Raw genomic sequence first — 14,132 nt, 5'->3', positions numbered from 1 at the left:
TTTTGAGCAACATCCATCGAGTGAAACCATCAAGGACGGCAACAAGCTTGTCGAAGATAGCAACAACATCATAGTTTTTGTAATTCCAAGAGTGATTGGGAACTCGACAAATTGCTATCTTCCGTAGACGACAGTCACCATGATCATATTAGAACGTCCATACATTACCGGTGTGCTCAACCTCTGGGCAGTGTGCTGAGATTTTTGGAAGTGGAACCCGGTGACGAGTGTACACATTCACAAGTTCCCACTCGTAGTTGGACCCAATGTAAACAACCCAATATCCATTTGCACCCGCCCAAGCCTTGCCCTCAAGCGATGGCATCTTAACATCACACGTATCATTATCAAGCGGCATCAACTTGCACAGGGTGAGGCCTCCGTCGTGCCGGCGCCAGTCATCAGGGTCACGACGAAGAAGATAGGGGAGATCAAACCGCTCCTTGACCCTTGGGTTCCTTGCAATGATGTTATTAGTTGAGTCGAGAATGGGCTGGAACGAACCTGCCATGCTAGCCGAGGTGATGACGTCGCACTGATCAATGAGTTCCTCCACCACGTCATCTTTTAGATCGGGGCAAGAATAACAAGGTCGTTTCCGGCCTATTCCCTCCATGGAGAAGATGACCGAACAATGGCAGAAGAAAGGGTGAAGGACTGAAGGAAAATGGAGGAGGTAGAGGAAGAGCGTGTGACAGCAGTTCCAAATCAAGAGGGAAAGGCGAAGAGTCAGTGGACGGTTGTGAGTTTGCCACGGTTCACGAAGAGGTGCCCCGGCCTACACGTCCGTTCAGAAATACTCCTACTACTCGCCGTCGTCTCACTGATATGTTGCAACGGGACCACATGTCAATGAAACATGGTGTGTAATTTCTCGTGCAAAATGCGATCTGGCCGCGTTGGCCCGAGGTGCCGCATTAGTTATCGACCTTTATTTTTTTAATGGTGTGCCGATCAGTTTTGAAGCACGACTAACTGGTACTGTACACAGAGAAAATATAAACTACTCTACCACTACCCCACCTCGAGTACTAGTAGTATAAAAAAGATATATATAGGCTGGAGCTTCAGCGCTTTCTTGCTAAGGGCTGCCAACATGCTTCTCACACTACCACCCTCTCTCCAGATCTAGAAAAGACGGCCCCTCTCTCCCTCCTCACCGGTGGTCACAGATCCGCCGGGGAAGAAAAGGACGTGCAACGTTGATGCACTCGTCGTCGGCGAGCGAGGTCACGCACTGACGACAAGGCCGTCCTCTCAGACCAAGCGCCCGCGCGGGATGGCCTCCGTCCCCAAGCTCGCTGCCGTAGTGTGTGCGGAGGATGACAACCACGAGTGAAGCCACTTCCCGCCGACCCTCAGGTATGCTACCTCTTTTCGAGCCATAACCTTGTTCTATCATGTGGATCTTTTTCCACTCCACCATCTTCCCAATTTTCTATCCTCTACTCTGCTGGCCACGCAGACGAAAACCATAATTTGCACTATTAAAGGAAACCCTACTTCATGCAGACTAATCCATGTCTGGGTTGAATAAGGAAAGGAAGGGAGACTGTACTGTCCAAGAGAGTAGGCATCGAACCTGCATCTAGGTTGAAAAGGGGAAAATCAGTAGCTAAGGAACAAGTCTCGTTTCTCTTAGTTGAAGAAGGGTAGAAAGGCATGACAATGCAATAGAGAATGACCAGGTCGATTGGTTTGTTGTCCTCGCATAGGAAAAAGGTGGCTAAAGAGAACAAAAATGGGACCGTAATCCACATATGCTGCCTGGATATTTGTTGCTCTGGGCAACCATTCCTCCCTCACCACTCTGCGTCCGTGGAGGTACATCGTACTGGTGCCTCCCATGCTCTTATTGCCACTTTTTTTGCTATTAGTATAACACTAGCAGTCAAGTCAAGCAATGCTACTGCTAAAGTGATGCCACATTTAACTAATGCCGCTCTCAGTCTAATGCCACCCATAAATTTAAGCAATGCCATTTAATGTCACTGGATTATTTTAGGGTTAGCTGTTGATTGTGGATGTATTAAAGATTTTTCAGCTATAAGTCATTCTAATGCTATTGCACAGCCAGTATACCAACGATGAAACTTGTTACTCCCGTTAGATTTTTGCACTGTTAATGCTTATAGATTACATACCTCACTTTCATGAGATAAGTTAATTTTTTTACAGTGTCACCAAAATGCCAAGGTGCTGATGTCATTTTATTTTGGTTAAACTGCACAGACAATTATGAAGACAAGAGGAATGGTCAAGAGTGGGCACCTCCTCCTTTGGCTGTTCTCTTGAGGAGGTCTGTATGTTTGTCTCTAATGCCTATCGACTACATACCTGACATCATGATGTAATGTTAAGTCATTTCCTTTTGTACAGTGTCACTGAATTGTCAAGGCGGAGATGGCATTTTATTTTAGTAGAACTGCACAAAATTTGCTTAAAAGAAGAGGAAAGGTCAGGAATGGCTCACTTTTCCAGAAAAAACTATGTATGCCTTCCTCACATCAGCCGTTGTTGCTTTATTTATTCCTTCAAACAGGTGGTTAGAAACAGTCTTGCTACCTTTTCCCATTAAGAAATTGGAATGCTTATATTTGTGAGTCTATGCTTCAACTGGTGCCACTTTTAGAGTAATCACACTTTCAATATCTATGCAAACAGGGATGCTCGATTTTAGTGGAACTGCACAAAAAGTCCAACTAGTTCAACATTAGGAGCATGTTTTTTCCCAACCTTTATATCCAATTGGTGGCACTATGAGCTGTTCATTACGAAGGTACATGGTTTGCTACTATCTTGCTACTCCTTTTGTACTGTCATTAGATAGTAATACTAGTGGTTTGCATGTGAATTTATTGGCAGGGTGGACCTACATTGGAGGTGCAGGATAGGATTCAATGATTGGATGCTCAATTTCGGTTGTATCGATTTCACCTCTTCCATCACTGCGAACATGGATATCCTTGATCTGATGAAGAATAGGCGCTATATTTCTGCTCTGAACTAGCAAATCAATTCAGTATGAAATTGTCCACGGCAAAACATAGCTGTATCAGATTGTGCAGTGTAGAACATGACAGATGCTAAGCGGAAGAGACATGTTTAAACCGAAAATACAAGGTGTGGTATATGTTTACTAGCTGCTTGATATTTGTGCAGACAGAGATGTCTGCCCGTTGCTATTTGGCAAACCAACAAAGTGCCCGCAACTTTGGTTGAACTGCACAAGAGAATAGTATAGTCACTGCATGCAGTGCCATTTGAAAATAGACACAGAAAGATTGGATAGTCACTTCATGGACTGCAGAAAAGTAGTACTATACTATTTATTGGCCAACACTAGGTGCTTCATTGCTTTGGTCTGATTATACAATGGACATAATTTTCCCTAAGTTAAAGTTTGTATTCCGAAAATAGTCTCGCAGTGTGATCGAGGGAAGACCAAATAATATTGCAGTGCATGTTCCTCCATCATGTCTGGTTCATTCTCATGGTTCCAGCTGTTGGTGAAACCACTTATGTTTGCAAGAGGAATTGTAGACTTCACAAACAAATTTGTCTTTCAGTCTGTACTGAATGTTGGCCAATAGAAGCATCCATGTTAGTAGGAAGAACAGATGTTTTTTCTAGATCTTTGCTTTTGGAGCTACATATTTGTATATGATCTGTGAGTCATTGAGATGCATTAACATGTTGATCTTATGTATGGGAATCGTACTAGTTAGTTTTAGTTGCGACGCAAGATCCGAAGTGGCTGATCTTTGCTTTTGGAGCTACATATTTGTATATGATCTGTGAATCATTGAGATGCATTAACAGTTACTTATTTCTGTTCGCTCAGTGTTTACAAGTTAATGGTCGATCACTAGCTAGCCTACAAATGCGCTCCTGGCAGTTTTATTTGCGACGCAAGATGTGAAGTGGTAGTTTTTTGAATAAAAATGCCTTCCTCTGAAGAAACTGACAAGCTCGTACACAAGCAAGTGCCTCCTATCGCACCTCTGGCAAGTCCGAGGCGAGGCGGAGGACGCCGGTGCCGGTGTTTAGCATGGACAGCAGATGGCGGCCGGCATCGTCTAGTTAGCTAAGAGTAAGTTAGTACTTGTACGCTACTAGAGTGTTAGTGGGAGTAGATAGTTAACTTAGCTATGATGGTTGTCAACGTGGAAGTTCAGTACTCTATATGTGGATCAGACCTGTTACTTTGGTCTGAATGTTGAACTTTCCGTTTGAACGTATGGAATGGGCTGTTATTTTTTAAATGGGTTGTATTTGTCCTCCACGGTTTAGAGGCTGACTTGTGGGCCTAGCAAGTTGACGCGTACACAACCAGGAGATGATTGTACGTGGAGAGGATGACAGCAGGGACCTGCCAAGGTCATGGCAGTACGCAAGCAAATGCCTCCTTATTTCAAGACAATAAAAAATGGCTCCTCCTAGTGGATTTCTGACATCTGGGTCCCATGCCATTGTCAACGTAGTCAATAAATGAGAGAATTGCATAACGAGCGGCTGACACCAGGGACCCAACAGCTCACCCAGTTATTTTTGTTTTAGGTTAATTTGATAAATGCCACTCCAAATCTGGTGTATCCGAGAAATGCCACTGCAATTTCCAAACTTTGAAAAATGCCATTTCATGCCATTTCTAGTGGCATTTTTCGAAGTCTGGAGTGGTGTTTTTCAAAGTTTGCAAACTGCAGTGGCTTTTTTCAAAGTTTGCAAAAATTGCAGTGGCACCTTTCAAAGTTTGGAAATTGAAGTGGCATTTTTATGAATCGCCATAATTGGAGTGGAATTTATCTAATTTGTTTTTGAGACGGAAGCAGGGTGTCAACTGGGCTGTGCGGGACACTCTGGCCTGTCTAGACAGCCTTTTCTTTTATGTTTACCACAGACCAGCCCAGTAGTTTTTTTTCTGAAAATGGCTAGCCCAGTTTTTTTGTGATTTGTCAAGTCGCTTTATTAGGCCTGTTGGGCTGCAAATCTTTCAAGAGGAGGAGAGCTTCATTCGGCTGGCCGAGAAAATGGCCTATCAGTAATGAGAAATGGGCTATACATTTTTAAAACACATCAAACCGGCAATTATTTTCAAATATCTTTTTTTCATTTTGAGATTTTAAATTGCATTGATTTTTATGCGTGGACAATTTATTGGATTTTATATTGATATACATTTTTTTTAAATCAGTCTGCATGTGACTCGAAATTTCGGGATTAAAAACAGTTTAGACCGCACCGACATATGCAAAATTTCGTATAATTTTTTAACCGTGGCCACAATATGGGCTGTAATGCTAACATAAAGAATATGTGCTCCAAAAAACCCGTAAGAATTAGCAAATGGGCTGTAAATTATTTGAAATAATGGCAGATGGGCTGTATGCTGTTTTCCACAGATTTGAGGCTTTCCACAGATGGCATGTATACTGTTGGATGTCCATCCAACGGCCGTCGCGCTTCTTCAATCTCTGCTCTTCCTGCTCCAGCCGCTCAAACAAGCGCCGGCGGGACTGCCTGCTCCCTCCTCCCCGCGACCGGCGGTGCTGCCACGCAGGCCTCATCGCCCTACCGTACTCCCACCGCTGGCCTAGCCATCCCTCTACTTACCCGCACCTGCTGTTATTCTCCGGTGACGACAGACGAACCAGTAAACCCTCGTATAGTCATACTCCCCTCCGCATGGGAAACAAAAACAACGACCGAGTCTTCCCTGCCTCTGTGTCGTTCCCTTCCTAGGCATCGCCGTCGTCCACCGCCCTGGTGCTCTCGGCGTGGCATGGTCAGCGTGGTCAACGACCGACATGCATCTGAAGTGGACTATACGTGGAGAGGCTGACAGTTGGGTCCACGACCGCACACAAGGAAATGCCTCCTTATTACGTGCAAAATAATGATTTCCTCCACCTGACATCTGGGACCCACCGAAACGGCCTCTGTATTTCGCGAAAAAAACGTTACCGCCGCTAACATCTCGGACCCACCAGCTATATCTTCGCACGCAAGGATGTGCCTCCTTATTACGCACAAAAAAATGAATACTCCCCCTGCTAGCTGGGACCCAGTATAGTGGGCCTACTAAGTTGACGGGGACGAAGGGCTTTGTCAACTTAGTCAATATGCACGATTCTAGCTCGACTGACCGTACGATGTCCATCCAACGGCCGTAGTGCTTCTTCAACCTCTGGTCTTCTTGCTCCAACTGCCCAAACCAGCGCCGGTCGTGCCGCCTGCTCCTGCCTCCCGTGGCCGGTTGTGCTGCCGCGGAGGCCTCACCGCCCCCATACTACTCCCACCGCTGGCCAGGCCATCCCTCCACTCCACTCACCCACACCCCCTGTTATTCTGCGGCGACGGCAGCGCAGCCGAACCAGTGAACCCTCGTACTCCTCTTCGTGTGGGCATCCACTGCCGCGTCTTCCCCGGCTCTGCGTCGTCCCCTTCCTAGGCCTCGCCGTCGTCCACCGCCGTGGTGCTGTCGGCGCGTCGTGGTCAATGTGGTCAACGACCAAATTCCATCGGAAGAATACTGTATGTGGAGAGGCTGACAGCTGGGTCTGTCGGATTTCGGGTTCTGGCAGACACTTGAGGTTCGAACACTGGGGTGCGTGCGGAGATTTCGCCTCCTACCTCCCGGCACCCCTCTGCCATGCTAGGATCAAGGCTATGAAAAGAACAGCACAAGGGACACAGGGTTTATACTGGTTCGGGCCACCGTTGTGGTGTAATACCCTACTCCAGTGTGTGGTGTGGTGGATTACCTCTTGGGCTGATGATGATGGACAGTACAAGGAAGAACAGCCTCGCGAGGGTCTGTTCTTGGCTGGGGCGATGAACTGCTGGGAGGAGTTCAGCCACCTTTCTCTATCTCACTCTCTCTCTCTCTCTTTACCACCTCTCTACTTGTAGAGCCCTTGGAGGGAACCGAGCCGAACCGGCCCCTTGCTACGTGGGTGGCCGGTCCTATTTATAGTGGCCCTGGTCCTCTCCCCAAATATTGAGCGGGAAGGGAGCCAACAATGGTGGGCTAATTTGAAGGGGGACAGCAAGTATCAACTATCCTGACAAAAGTAGTCTTCGCCTGCGCAAAGCTCTGGTGATGACGCCGTCTTGGGGTCCACGGTGACCTCCGTCTCGTAGTCCTCCTGGCCTTGGTCTCATTGCACCGAAATGGCAACCTTTGCCTGATGCCTCGGTACTCCGCGGCTGCGCTTGCCCCCTTTGCACCAAAGAGGAAAGGAGGACGCTGCGCGGGCTGGCACCCTCCTGGCACCCTGAGTCGTCATGGCTTGCGTCATGGGCACCTCGCGAGGTACCCCGCCTTGATCTCTCCGCCTCCTCGTGATCCAGCCTGATGAGGCCGCGCCTGAGGAAGCTCCGTGCCGTCCGCCCCGCGAGGCTTGGCCCCTCGCGAGGGTCTTGAGTTTGTGTTGGTGAAGATGGACCGTGCTGGGCCCCCCTTTGAGCCACGCCGCAGGCCGCAGGCAGGCAAGTCTGGGGACCCCCGTTCCCAGAACGCCGACAGTAGCCCCCGGGCCCAAGGCGCGCCTGGACTTGGCCGTGCAGGGAGGCGGAAGGGCAAGAGCGAAGCGCCGCGGGCCCTAACAGCCTATGGCCTTGGGTGCCGCGTGGCGGTTGATTGGACGTGGGCGCCTTAGCAGCCGCGCGGGTTGATAAGGGAGTGGCGTCCGCCTAGGCCCTTCTTCTTGCTTCCCCCGGTTGCTGTTCAGGTCCCCTTTCCTGCGCTTCTCCTTCCTTCCTCTGAAATCTCCAGATCTGCCCTGACCGTGCGACCCAGGAAGCCATGGCGCCTCATCAGCCCCCGGCCGCAGCTTGGTACTCATCTGCCCTGGACCCGCCAAACGTGTCGGAGGCGGGCCTTGCCCGGTTGCGCCGGATAGCGACGGCGCGAGGCATCGATGGGGCGAAGGTGTTCAAGGCCGGCTCCGCCACCCCTGAGGGTCAGAGGAGCACCTTCTATCCACTCTTCGTAAGTGCCATTGTTGCTGGCCTGGTGCCTTCCTTCTCCGAGTTCTTCTTCTCTGTCCTCCGCCATTACAAGCTGCAGGCTCTGCATCTCCATCCCATCTCCGTCCTTCTCCCCGCGATCTTTGCTTATTATTGCGAGGCCCATGTTGGGGTGCAGCCCTCAGTGGCCTTGCTGCGCCACTACTTCTCCCTCCGGACCTCTCGCGGTCCTGCTTCCGCGTGCGCGAGCTTCATTGCGTACGGTGGCGCCATTGCCATATCGAACTCTGGGAAGAGGATTGAGGGCTTCAGGAGCAAGTGGGTCTTGGTGGACGCTGAGCGCATCCACCCTCGGCTGATCTTGCCCACCGAGCAGCCCACGAGCTCCAGCAACTAGGGTTGAGCGGAGCTCACGGATCCCCGTGCGAAGATGGTGTTGGAGAAGATGGACGCGGATCTGAGGCCGGCCAACATGGCGGCGGCGAAGCTGACTGGCGCGTCATTGCTGAGGGAGTTCCTGGAGCACCAGCTGGCTCCGCTTCGGCAGTACTCGCTTCCAATGTGAAGGCCCCGTCCGAGGCCCGTGGCCTGGGCCGATGGAGACTTGGCTGCGGTTCTCCAATCTCTGATCGGGGGCAATGTGGCGAGGTTGGAGGGCGCTCCTACGCCATTGTTCCTCCGCGACGACTGGGAGCGGGTAGTAAAGTCCATGCCCGTCTTCAACGGGGAAGGGCCCGTGCCCCTGGAGGCTCCCAAGGGACCGGTGAACGTGCCCTCCAGCGACTCCAGCGAAGAGGAAGAAGGAGGGGAGCGCGGAAAAGGGCCTGACTCCGAGGCGACTGACGGAGAGTCGAGGGCTCCCCTTCCCCGGCGCAGGTCCCGCGTTCTCCGCCTCTCTCCGAACGATGACGACGAGGATGACGACGAAGACGACGACGAGCAGGACGGCGGGAGCTCGCCCCCGATCCCGAAGAAGGACAGGACCGCGCTGATCTCCCGCGGGTCTTCCCCGGCCCTAGGGCGATCCGCAGACGCACCTTCCGCCTCCAAGCTTCCCGAGGTTGACCCTTCCAGCCGGCTTTCGGGCTTCAAATTTGGGCGGAGGCCGCTTGAGCTCACTGGCGACTACTTGATGGTCATAAGGCTGTTGAGTACATATGGATTTTAAAAGGAAGACGGACAATGATGGTAATTATCACCATTAAGAAAGCTCGACTTGTCATTAAGATGTTTTCTGACAAGTTCAAGGAGTTGACTGCGATGAGACTTTCTCACTCGTAGCTATGCTAGGAGTCTGTTGGAATTATATTAGCAATTACTGCATTATTTATGAAATCTTGCAGATAGGATGTCAAAACATCGTTTCCTCGATGATTTTCTTGAGGAAAGGTTGTATGTGATAAAACCAGAAGTTTTTTGACAATCCTGAAAGATGCTAACAAGTATGCAAAGCTTCAGCAGCCCTTCCAAGGACTGGAGTAAGCATCTCGGAGTTGGAATGTACGCTTTGATGAGATGATCAAAGATTTCGGGTTTATACAAAGTTTATGAGAAACTTGTATTTCCAAAGAAGTGAGTGGGAGCACTATAGAATTTCTGATGAGTATATGTTGTTGACTATTGTTGATCAGAAATGATGTAGAGTTTCTGGAAAGCATATAGGGTTATTTGAAAAGTGGTTTTCAATGGAAAACCTGGATTAAGCTACTTGAACATTGAGCATCAATATCTATAAGGATAGATCAAAATCGCTTAATAGTACTTTCAAACGAAAACATACCATGACAAGATTTTGAAGGAGTTCAAAAATAGATCGGCGAAGAAGTAGTTCTTGGCTGTGTTATAAGGTATGAGTATTGAGTAAAGACTCAAGACCTGACCATAGCAGAATAGAGAGAAAGGACGAAGGTCGTCCCCTATGCTTTAGACGTAGGCTCTAAAGTATGATATGTTGTGTACCGCACCTGAAGGGGTACAAGTGTGATCCAGGAATGTATCACAGGACAACGGTCATGGTTATCCTTAGTAACTAGTGGACTAAGGAATTTTATCGATTATGGAGGTGGTAAAAGAGTTCGTCGTAAAGGATTACGCCGATGCAATCTTTGACACTAATCAGGATGATTCTGAGTAGTAAACCGGATTCGTATAGTAGAACAGTTATTTGGAATAGCTCCAAATAGAGCGTGGTAGCTGCATCTGCAAGATGACATAGAGATTTGTAAAGGACACACGGATCTGAAAGGTTCAGACCCGTTGACTATAACATCTCTCACAAGCATAACATGATCAAACCAGAACTCATTGAGTGTTAATCACATGGTAATGTGAAATAGATTATTGACTCTAGTAAATTCTTTGGGTGTTAGTCACATGGGGATGTGACCTTGAGTGTTAATCACATAGCGATGTGAACTGGATTATTGACTCTAGTGCAAGTGGGAGACTGTTGGAAATATGCCCTAGAGGCAATAATAAATTAGTTATTATTATATTTCCTTGTTCATGATAATCGTTTATTATCCATGCTAGAATTGTATTGATAGGAAACTCAGATACATGTGTGGATACAAAGACAACACCATGTCCCTAGTAAGCCTCTAGTTGACTAGCTCGTTGATCAACAGATGGTTACGGTTTCCTGACCATGGACATTGGATGTTGTTGATAACAGGATCACATCATTAGGAGAATGATGTGATGGACAAGACCCAATCCTAAGCCTAGCACAAGATCGTGTAGTTCGTATGCTAAAGCTTTTCTAATGTCAAGTATCATTTTCTTAGACCATGAGATTGTGCAACTCTCAGATAATGTAGGAATGCTTTGGGTGTACCAAACGTCACAACATAACTGGGTGGCTATAAAGGTGCACTGCGGGTATCTCTGAAAGTGTCTGTTGGGTTGGCACGAATCGAGACTGGGATTTGTCACTCCGTATGACGGAGAGGTATCTCTGGGCCCACTCGGTAGGACATCATCATAATGTGCACAATGTGACCAAGGAGTTGATCACGGGATGATGCGTTATAGAACAAGTAAAGAGACTTGCCGGTAACGAGATTGAACAAGGTATCAGGATACCGACGATCGAATCTCGGGCAAGTACTATACCGGTAGACAAAGGGAATTGTATACGGGATTGATTGAATCCTCGACATCGTGGTTCATCCAATGAGATCATCGTGGAGCATGTGGGAGCCAACATGGGTATCCAGATCCCGTTGTTGGTTATTGACTGGAGACTTGTCTTGGTCATGTCTACATGTCTCCCGAACCCGTAGGGTCTACACACTTAAGGTTCGGTGATGCTAGAGTTATAGAGATATTAGTATGCTGTTAACCGAAAGTTGTTCGGAGTCCCGGATGAGATCCCGGACGTCACGTGGAGTTCCAGAATGGTCCAGAAGTAAAGATTTATATATAGGAAGTCGAATTTCGGCCACCGGGAGAGTTTCGGGAGTCATCGGTATTGTACCGGGACCATCGGAAGGGTCCCGGGGGTCTACTGGGTGGGGCCACCTATCCCGGAGAGCCCCATGGGCTGAAGGGGCGTGGGAACCAGCCCCTGGTGGGCTGGTGTGCCCACCTTGGGCCTCCCATGCGGCTAGGGTTGGAAACCCTAAGGGGTGGGGGCGCCTCCACTTGGCTTGGAGGCCAAGCCACCCCTAGGGCTGCCGCCCCCCTCCCTAGATGGGATCTACAAGGGGCCGGCGCCCCCTAGGCCCCTATATATAGTGGAGGGGAGGGAGGGCAGCCGCACCAGAAGCCCTGGCGCCTCCCTCCCTCCCGTGACACCTCTTCCTCCCCGCTTGCGCTTGGCGAAGCCCTGCCGGGATCCCGCTACTTCCACCACCACACCGTCGTGCTGCTAGATCTCCAACAACTTCTCCTCCCCCTTGCTGGATCAAGAAGGAGGAGACGTTTCCGCACCGTACGTGTGTTGAACACGGAGGTGCGGTCCGTTCGGCGCTAGGATCATTGGTGATTGGGATCACGACGAGTACGACTCCATCAACCCCGTTCACTTGAACGCTTCCGCTTAGCGATCTACAAGGGTATGTAGATGCACTCTCCTTCCCCTCGTTGCTAGATTACTCCATAGATTGATCTTGGTGATGCGTAGAAAATTTTAAATTTCTACTACGATCCCCAACAGTGAACACAATAATGTTTTATGTAAAAGTGGTAACCCCGCTTGTGCTTAAACGATGAGTTTGACCTACGATCAAATGTTCTCATTTGACTCCTAAGTCAATATACTCATATATAGATGACGTAGTCATCGCCAATTGCTTGATAGATGCTAGAGTGTTTGTGCATGCTTTGCCACATATTTCATTTGCCATTTTATTGTGTGAGCATGTTGATGCATATTTTACTCATTCGAGGACATCCACTTGTTGTTTTGATTGTTTGGCATTTTCTATTTTGCTAAGTGGATGGACAAGAATGCCTAAGAACCTCCTCTAGCTATATATGCTTTTCTCGTCTCAAACTCTATTCATGCTACATCGCAAAGTTTGACCAAGTCTGATTCGAACCACTCTGTGTGAGGAGCACTCGGAGTCGCCCATTCGTCATAGACTTAAACTTCCAAAACTTCTCTGTGCATTTCGGTCTGACAGATCCATCTTTTTCGGTCACACCGAGTTCACTGAGTTGATCTAGGTTTTCAATCTCGGTGCAACCGATTTGAACTTTTCGGTCACACCGAGTTGTAGTAATCCCTTGCGATTCTACATCTCGGTGCCACCGAGTTGTTCCACTCGATCACACCGACAGGGTCGTGGGGAGGAGAAGGAAAGAGGGGAGCGAAAGGAAAGTGTGGAGTAGGACTCCCCCTTCCTTCCCTCTCCCCCCTCTTTCATCCCCCCTCGGTTATATATGGCAGGGGGCACGGTTTGGGAGGGTCTCCAAGTAGGATTCCTCCAACTTGGGTGCCTCCTATGGCTCCTCCTCCCTCCCTCCCACCTATATATACGTGGGGGCGCCCTAGCACACACCAGACAATTGTTTAGCCATGTGTGGCGCCCCCCTCCACCATTTACATCCCCGTCATATTTTTGTAGTGCTTAGGCGAAGCCCTGCGAGGATCACTTCACCATCACCGTCACCACATCATCATGCTGACGGAACTCATCTACTACCTTGACATCTTGCTGGATCAAGAAGGCGAGGGACGTCACCGAGCTGAACGTGTGCAGAACGCGGAGGTGCCGTGCGTTCGGTACTTGATCGGTTGAAGCGAGAAGTTTGACTACATCAATTGCGTTGAGAAACGCTTGATACGTCCATTTTGCATCATGTTTTCTTACTGTTATTTATAATGTTTTTATCCACAATAATGCTTTTTGGAGTAATTCTAATGCCTTTTCTCTCATAATTTGCAAGGAATACACCAAGAGGGAGAATTCCGGCAGCTGGAAATCTGGACCTGGAAAAGCAATGTCAGGCCACCTATTCTGCACAACTCCAAATGAGCTGAAACTTCACGGAGAATTTTTATGGATTATTTAAGAAATATTGGAGCAAATAAACACCAGAGGGGGGCCACCAGGTGGGCACAACCCACCTGGCCGCGCGAGGCCCCCCAAGCGCGCCCTGGTGGGTTGTGGCCTCTTGGCCCACCTCCGGTGCCCATCTTTTGGTATATAAGTCATTTTCACCTAAATAATAAGGAGAAGGCTTTCGGGATGGAGCGCCGCCATCTCGAGGCAGAACTTGGGCAGGAGCACTTTTGCCCTTCGGTGGAGCGATTCTGTCGAGGGAACTTCCCTCCCGGAGGGGGAAATCATCGTCATCATCATCACCAACAACTCTCCCATCTTGGGGAGGGCAATCTCCATCAACATCTTCACCAACACCATCTCATCTCAAACCCTAGTTTACTCTTTTATTCAATCTTGTTACCGGAACTATAGATTGTTGCTATGGGGTGACTGTCTTTGTCAAAACCGGCAGATCTCGGGTAGGGGCTCCCGAACTGTGCGTCTAAGTATCGAAGGTAACAGGAGACAGGGGACACAATGTTTACCCAGGTTCAGGCCCTCTTGATGGAGGTAATACCCTACGTCCTGCTTGATGGACTTTGATGAATATAGGGGTTACAAGAGTTGATCTACCACGAGATTGTAATGGCTAAACCCTAGATGTCTAGT

Source organism: Triticum urartu, chromosome 5A, assembly GCF_056163025.1.
Source record: "Triticum urartu cultivar PI428250 chromosome 5A, HENAU_Tu73, whole genome shotgun sequence".
Lineage (NCBI taxonomy): Eukaryota > Viridiplantae > Streptophyta > Magnoliopsida > Poales > Poaceae > Triticum > Triticum urartu.
Note: the sequence above shows the minus strand (reverse complement) of the source record.